The following is a 7,202-nucleotide window of genomic DNA, read 5'->3' on the forward strand; positions in this document are numbered from 1 at the left end:
GGGGGGGATGGGCATGGAGGAGGCCACTTGTGGGGATGAGCACTGGGTGTTATATGGAAACTAATTTGACAATAAACTATTTGTAAAAAAAATAAATAAAAAAAAGAAAAATTAGAGGAAAAGAAAAAAAAAGAAACTATTTGAAATGTAAAAAAAAATAAAAAAAAATAATAAAATAAAATAAAACAAACAAAAAACCCTACAAAAACCAAAGCATCGTTTCCCGACTTTCTGAAGTAGACTTCCTGGTCATGTTATCCTATTGTTGTCTTCATACCCATACTAATACCTAAAACTGTCTAGTTAACTAGTTTGTGAATTTTTTCTATTAAAAATCAGCTTTCCCAATCAAGACTACAAACTGCACAAGTGTGAGAACTGTCTCCTTTATTTACTGCAGCATTCCCAGTGCCTGAGATGGTATTTGGTCCAAAGGAGGTCCTCAGAGAATTTATATTGCATTGGAAATTGATGGAATGAGCTAATAGAATAGGTTACCATTATGTTTCACCATACCACTCAAAACATGGAAGTTAACTTCTTTCTAGTCTTCATACCCATGTGTGTAAAAAAAAGAAAGAAAATAAAGTATAAGGGCTTTTATGGTCAAAACAATTGTTGTGTTTTGTAACTGTTTACCTGGGTTCAATTGCTCTTTGCTCTCTTCCTTCAACTTTGGTCTGGAGGTTCCCTCTCATCTCAGTTGGATTGAGTGGAAAGCAGGCTGAGTGGGGACTAAGAGCAGTCAACCTTTCTACAGCATAATGAGTGAGTGGGATGAGCTTCAAGTGTGGCTTTACTATGGCCTGAATCCCTTAGTATTTATAGCAAGGGCCTGCTGACAGATGTGTGTACTTGAGGAGGTGATGGCAGAATATAGTGCTAACTCTCCATATTTGATGGAGCTACCTCTCGTTGACTATGAAATGGTGCACTATCATCCTTCTCAGGTGGTAGGGACTGCTTCCTGCCTGTCCCAGATGGTTCTAGGCCAAGAAAATGAAGCTTAAAGCAGCAGTTTTACCCTGGATATTCAGAGAATAAAGTATTGGAAGTCATGTAACACATGGCCAAAAATGTAGTGCAACTAAATGAAAACTTAACCTAATTCATTGCCATCAAGAATAAGTATGCAAGTAGAAAACTCCTGAATATCAGCATGATTTCTCAACTAAACTAAAAAGACATCTAAGACTTTGCCTCATTTCTGATGGGATGATCTTAGGGTACCATGACTCCAGAGGAAGAGTACTTCTGTGCCCTCTATTGCTGACTAAGAACCCTTTGGTCATAAGTCTTGGCTGGTAGCTTAGTTCTCTCCAAAGAGGAAAAGAGTATAGGGACTCTATTAGTTATCCCATGATATGCCAGTGTATTGCCTCCTGTTCCTTCCTCCCTCCCTCCCTCCTTTCCTTCCTTTCTTCTTCTTTTCTTTTTTCTTTTTGGCTGTAAATCTGGGCTTCTGTCCCTCTTTCCATTTCTAGATGCACTAATCCTAGTTTGTAACTTTGACTGTCTACCAATAAAACTGCAGCTATACGTGGTTGATTTCAGACCTATATATGGCAGTTTTCATATCTCATCCCAGGTCCCCAACTTGATTGCCTGTTTCCTGTTTCTTTTATCACTGCTACAATTTGCCTTGGTCCTCTCTTATTTGACAGTAAAAGATGAATCGAGGAGGAAAACAAGGCCAAAACAGGTTCTCTTGTTAAATATTTTTAAATACCAGAATACTACTGAAAAACCATAACCTCATATTTAGGAAATGTTGAAAACATATAGAAAAATAGAAGGAAAACAATCACGTGTAGTTTAGCCACCCAATCACCGTGATGACATTATTTTCTTTTGGTTCTTTTATAATGCTCATTTTATTTTCCCCACACTGTATATATAATTATACTGTACATACAATCTTGAATCCTGAGTTTTTCAATTATATCTTTAAAAACACTTGAATACGGTGTGCAATTGGTTATGTAGTATTCCAGTTAATGGGTATACTTTAATTTCTTCAGGCTTTCACTTACTATGAACATTTGCATTGTTTAACAGGACGTATGTCAATATAAAATGTTTATAGACCTATTATAATATCCATATCATGTGCTATATCAGATGCCACTCTTGAGAAACGAACGATTCAGCAAAACCTATCATTACTGTGCTTTGTAATGGATCATATCCCAAGAGGCAGACTGAGGGTGGAGAAGCTCACATACACTGGACTGAGTGTGTGCAGACATAGGCATGTGTGCAGAGCCTGGAAGGGATCCATTTGGGGAATGTAACATATGGAGCATGGTAGGGATTCATTTTTTTGGTACAAGGGAAACATATATCTATGCTTCTCGCAGCAAAATTTTGATTTCAAAGAAATCTCCAAATTGCAATTTACTGAGATAGTCACATAGAAATAAACATAAAAATAATTGTAAATGCCTTTTGTGTTTCTAGTAAGATTCAAAATGTTATGTCCAAATTTGCAAATTTATGAAGGAAAGAAGACATTTTAAAGTGAAATTGCTTCTGTGTCAGGGATGTCATTGTTGCTTGGATGATCATAAAAAAAGGAAAGATTTATGATTCTTAAAAAGTGTGAGATCAGGTTTGGCCATGATTTCCCTTTATATGATACATATATTTCAGAGATTGAATTTAAATTTGGAATTAAATAGCTTCATGGGGTATACAACGTGAAAGTAAGACTAGATTATCTTGATTTTTAGAAAGTTCTTAAGGGTATCCTAAGTAAGCCGTAATTTTTTTGAAAGTGAATCATTTCAGCATTTCTCTGTGAAACTTATGCTAAAAAATAGAAAAATTAAATCTGCAGGGGACAATAATCTGGTCCTGATGGAAAAAAGAAATACAGCTATGCTTTATGAAATATCTTTGCTATACTGACATGGAAGTGACATCATGTTTTAAAATATCCTTCCGGAGTAGCATAAATGAAAACATATTTTTCTCTGACTTCCTTCCTTCTAACTGCTCTCCACCCTGTCTTTGGTCTTTCTGCTCTTATCTGCCATTTCTTTTGTCCCTTCTTCGCCCCTCAGCCCTATCACTTTGATCTGCATTTCCTTATAATTTCTACTCCATTCCTCTTTAATTTGAAACTTCCTTCTTTACTTTGAGCATCTTTTCTCTACTGCACTGAATCTTTCTTTTAAATGAAATAGTCACATTGATTGTGAAAAATGAAAACAGTGTCAGATGTTGCCCTCTGCCCATAAATAACAACAAACAAAGCAGAAAAAAAACACAGATGCAAATATTAAAATGTTTTTCTCATTTTAAGAAAAGAATTTTGCTGGATGTCTTAGATCTGTGTGGTTTTACCACAGACTATCTCCTTTTGAAGAACAAGGAAGATAATGATGAATACTGCTATTTGCACTTATCATTGATATTTTTACTCAAATAACTTCTCACTGACAGAGCTGACTGCTCCACCGAGGGTACAGACCAGTTAGGTTCAATCAGGCAAGGCTTCACAGAGGAAGGAGATGACACCCAAGATGGCTAAATAATAAACAATATCCTATATCAGGGATATCATTTAAATGCCCCACTTCTATACTTGACTCTCATCACAGACATCACTAATCAACCATAGCACTCTTTCCTGCCAACATGGATGTGGTCCCATACTCCTTCCAAGCATTACAGATATCATAAGTAACACATCTAGTTAAGTTGAAATCAATTTGCCTTTTTTTCTTTAGACCAGGTCATTATATATCCCTAATGACTTTCCATTTCATAGATGCTCCAATACATATGATCCATAAGGTCATATGACCCATATTTCTTCACACTAGACCATGCTTCACTACTCATGCTGTTTGCTTAATATGAACTCTGGCTAGGAAAGAAGCACCCTATGCTCTGATAGCAGCAATCATGATCTATAGCCTTCCGAAAGCTCTGGGTATATGTTTATTGGATCAAGTAGCTATTTGATTCTACAACTGTGTAAGGAACTTAAACAATTTTAAACAATATTTATTTAAAAATTTTTTAAATATTTATTTATCTATTTTAAGAGAGAGAGAGAGAGAAAGAGAGAGAGAGAGAGAGAGAGAGAGCATGCATAAGCAGGGGAGGGGCAGAGAGAGAGAGAATGCCAAGCAGGTGTTGCACCTCAGTGTGGAGCCCAATGCAGGGCTCGAACTCTCAAACCGTGAGATCATGACCTGAGCTGAAGCCAAGAGTCAGTTGCTTAACCACTGAGCCGCCCAGGTGACCCTCCCCCATTTTTTTTATTTTGGAGAGAATAATGCTTAGTAAGAGTGCAAAATATTTCTTATGCCATATTTTATGCTGATATTTCAGTATTATTATCATATAATTTTAGTGAATCTTTTCTCAAAGAATTATTCGTAGAAATGGGTTGTTTAAAAATCATTTATGTGAAAATTAAGATCTCTGCATCTCATTCTGTTGGAAATCAACAAATTTGAAAATTAATGTCTATATTGTTCATAATCTTCTCTTAAAGAGATGGGAACAGAATTTAATTTTACAAGATGAGATTTGCTAATTGACCTCTCTAGAGTGAATTACTGAGGAGATGAGAATATAAGTAAGTTTAAGAAAAAGGACTTAAGTTGTAATATACATTTATAAAAATACATATTATCCATGACTCTATTATGTATCCTAAGAATTTCTATTATTCACTCATGTGGCTCATAAGCCCTCTTTCAAGGTGAAAATCTTATTTGTTCATGTCTACGTTGTTTACTATTTGTTTATTTCTTATTTGTTATGTGAACACCGGAATTAAATATTCTTTTGAAGATAAATAATTGCCAATTTTTCCCAGATCCAGAAATCCTAATGCAAGGCAATAAAATCCAAGGCTTTCTATGCTCATGAGGACATGTAAGTCTTTAATTTCGGAGAGACTGAATAATAGCAAGTGATAAGCTGTAAGTGAGCAAATGGTTAGTGTGTTCTCTCAGGGTCCCTCCCTGGGGAGTTGGGATATATTCATCAGAATGGAAAACAGCTTCCTCTTTTCCTTAGAGGGGCTTCCACTTCTTAAAGAGCAGATGGGATGGAAGTAAACATGCAACATTCACAGGTAACTAGAGAACTACAAAACTATGTTTGGGCACCACATAAATCAGTACATGTTTCTTTTGTTTAAGAACAAATTAGCTTTCATAGTTACGTTCTAGATCCACTTGGAAAAAAAAATACACAAAAACCAAAACCCACAAACAACCACCCACCCAAGCTATAGGTGCTGGGTCTCATCATCTTTTTGATCAAACTGAGTTTGTATCCTTCCTTTAAAGATTCTAGCTTTCGATTTCTGTGTACCACTCTGAGGATCTGTAAAGCAGATGTCCTTCTGGTATAAACCCATGTGCCTTGAATTATTTTAGCCCCTCTCAGTAAATCACCCCTCTCCAATCCTTTCCAGGAAGCATTCCTTTTGGTAAGTGTGAACACAGTTGACTACTATACACTGGGACCTGGGATGGGGGCAGCCAGCAATTGGGCATTGTCCTCCAATCTTCAGTGCCCCTGCTAGCACCAAATCACCTTTGATTTTTGAAATGATATAATCGAAATATATTCTTTCAAATTGGGAGAAACAAAAAGGACGAGAGGCTGTTAGGCTCTAAATGACTTATCCAAGTTACTTTAAAACAGAGTCTACAACTGGTCTGTTTTGATGTGGAGGCTGCTATGACCTACCTGTCCCCTTTGTCCCTTCCAGGCACTTCAAGTAGAAGGGATGTGTGCTAACAGCTGCCACCCCTGTCCCTCACCTAGGGGGACTGATGGGGAAAAGAGTATCTTGCCTATAACTTGTCTTGTACTACAAGCAGATAAGTACTATCTGCTCACACTCACACCCCAGTCCCATATAACCCAATTTTTAGGGAATTTCACTTTAGGAAATAAAATGGAGATTGTATGCTAAGAAAATCTTAAAACTTGTGGGAACAAAGGTACCCTCTAGGTTGGCCAGATATACTTCTCACTTGCTAGAAAATGATCTGACTCTTAATGTCACTTTCACAGTGTGACTATTGCCACTGTCTGCAGGTGCCCTGGAAAACCTAATTAGACACAGGGGGTGAACATTTTACTTTCAGTCAAGGGAATATTCCTCCTGGATAAATCACTGTAGGACCCTAAAAAATAATGGTGTTTGACCGGCTTGCTTTTAAAAGAACTGAATGAGCCCTCAGATTGTTTGGCTTTATTTGATACTTTAACACAGGATATAATCTATAAGATATGTGGTTGGGAAATCTCTTTCTTTCTTAAGGGCGATTTTTATTTGAAACAAGCATTCTCCACAACAAGTGTCTGTCTGACCAAAATTAGGGTACACCTATGTATCCTGTTCTAATTTTCTGTAGTTCTTTTTATATGATGAGAGAAATCAATTTTCTCTCTTCGTTCCTTGTAACACTGAATGTTTCGAAGATGATATTTTCCTTTAGCAAGAGAGACTCAGGATACATATTTGAAAAACTGGCTTGTATCTTAATTTGCCTGAATGTTATGTATTCTTGCTTAATCTTATTCATTTTATGTAGGTCTCTTCCCTATGAGTGGGTACTGGGGTAGAGTTATAGTTGTGAGGTGGCCACAGAAACTCTCCAATCTAACTTTTTGGGTCTGTTTAGGACCCGCCCTTCGTTTGTGTGGCTAATGACTCTGCCAGGCCTTGGCCTTTCAGACCTTGACCAACCATGGACAGAGACAGCCCTGTTGCTTAGGCTTACCCCTACTCAGCATCTAATCTGGTGCTGAGCAGATCGAAGAACACACGGGGAGTCTCTTCTGCAGCAATGAGTGAGGTTCAAGTTAGACATGTTTATGAAATCTCATGTTCAGTGTGACCAAAGTAAGCTCACAGATACATTTTTACAGGGTTTCAGCGTTTCTCTAAGTGCTGCTTGTTGATTTGGTCTCAAGCTCTGGTTTAGTACCTCAGTTCTCTTGCAGGGATTGGAAATTGAATTCCAGGTTGCTTGGATAGAGCTCTTTCCTTCTCTGGTCCCTGCTGATGGTCTCCATGAGGAGCCTGGACTCCGTCCTCAACATCAACTAGTCCAGAACTCAATGAATGTATTTCCACTTCCTATTTATCCTGCACTGAATGACAATGTTTTCATCCCACCTGCCTTCAAAACTTGCTTGGAACCCATGTTATGTCTTCA

Source organism: Hyaena hyaena, unplaced genomic scaffold (assembly GCF_003009895.1).
Source record: "Hyaena hyaena isolate Hyena2069 unplaced genomic scaffold, ASM300989v1 scaffold_1895, whole genome shotgun sequence".
Lineage (NCBI taxonomy): Eukaryota > Metazoa > Chordata > Mammalia > Carnivora > Hyaenidae > Hyaena > Hyaena hyaena.